This window comes from Miniopterus natalensis, chromosome 9, assembly GCF_054644295.1.
Source record: "Miniopterus natalensis isolate mMinNat1 chromosome 9, mMinNat1.hap1, whole genome shotgun sequence".
Classification (NCBI taxonomy): Eukaryota; Metazoa; Chordata; class Mammalia; order Chiroptera; family Miniopteridae; genus Miniopterus; species Miniopterus natalensis.
In genome coordinates this window covers 12683278-12683988 of record NC_142089.1, presented here as the reverse complement: position 1 = coordinate 12683988, position 711 = coordinate 12683278, and positions in this window count along the sequence as shown.

The following is a 711-nucleotide window of genomic DNA, read 5'->3' as shown; positions in this document are numbered from 1 at the left end:
GCCTGCTCCCCACCCGCCATTCTCTCTGTCCACCTGTTGGAAACCCCGCCAGAGTGAAAACGAGGAGCCTCTACCTGGCCTCCATCCTCTTGGGGGAGCCTTGGGCACAGCCCCCAAGGGCCTGCAAGTGTGCTGCCCACCATGGGCACCAGGACCCAGGGACGGACACCACACATCCTCACCTTTGGAGTGGCCCACCCCGCCCAAGAAGGACCCCCTTCAATCTCCCCTCTCCCCCTCCCCATCCACAGCTCTCAGAGTCTGGAGAAGATCAGCGCTCTAGGGTGTCCAAGGATGGCAGCGCATGGCCTCGGCAGGTGCCCCACTTTGAATTGTCCCCGCTCTGTCCTGACAGGCCCTGTGTGTTTGCACCAGGAACGGGGCCCAGGGAGCCTGGGCTCTGGTGTGAGGGTCCTGGGTCTAGGCCACCTGTGGCTCCTGTAAGACCGGGGACCTGAGCCATCCTCTCCTGCAGGGATCCGCAGGCTGTGACCTTCTGGCACCCTCAGCTGTGTTTACACAGGCAAATAAGGGCAGGAAAACCCAGCTTCAGAGAGCCTGTTTTCAAAAGAAAAAAGGCTACAAAACCCTTTAATGCCTGACTCTGGCCTCAGAAGGGTGCTCGTTATCTCTTTGGAAAGCCTTTAATTACCAGTGCTGGCTTCTTCCGGCTCAAAAATGCTCCCAGGTCAAAGTGAGGCCTGGGGGAGG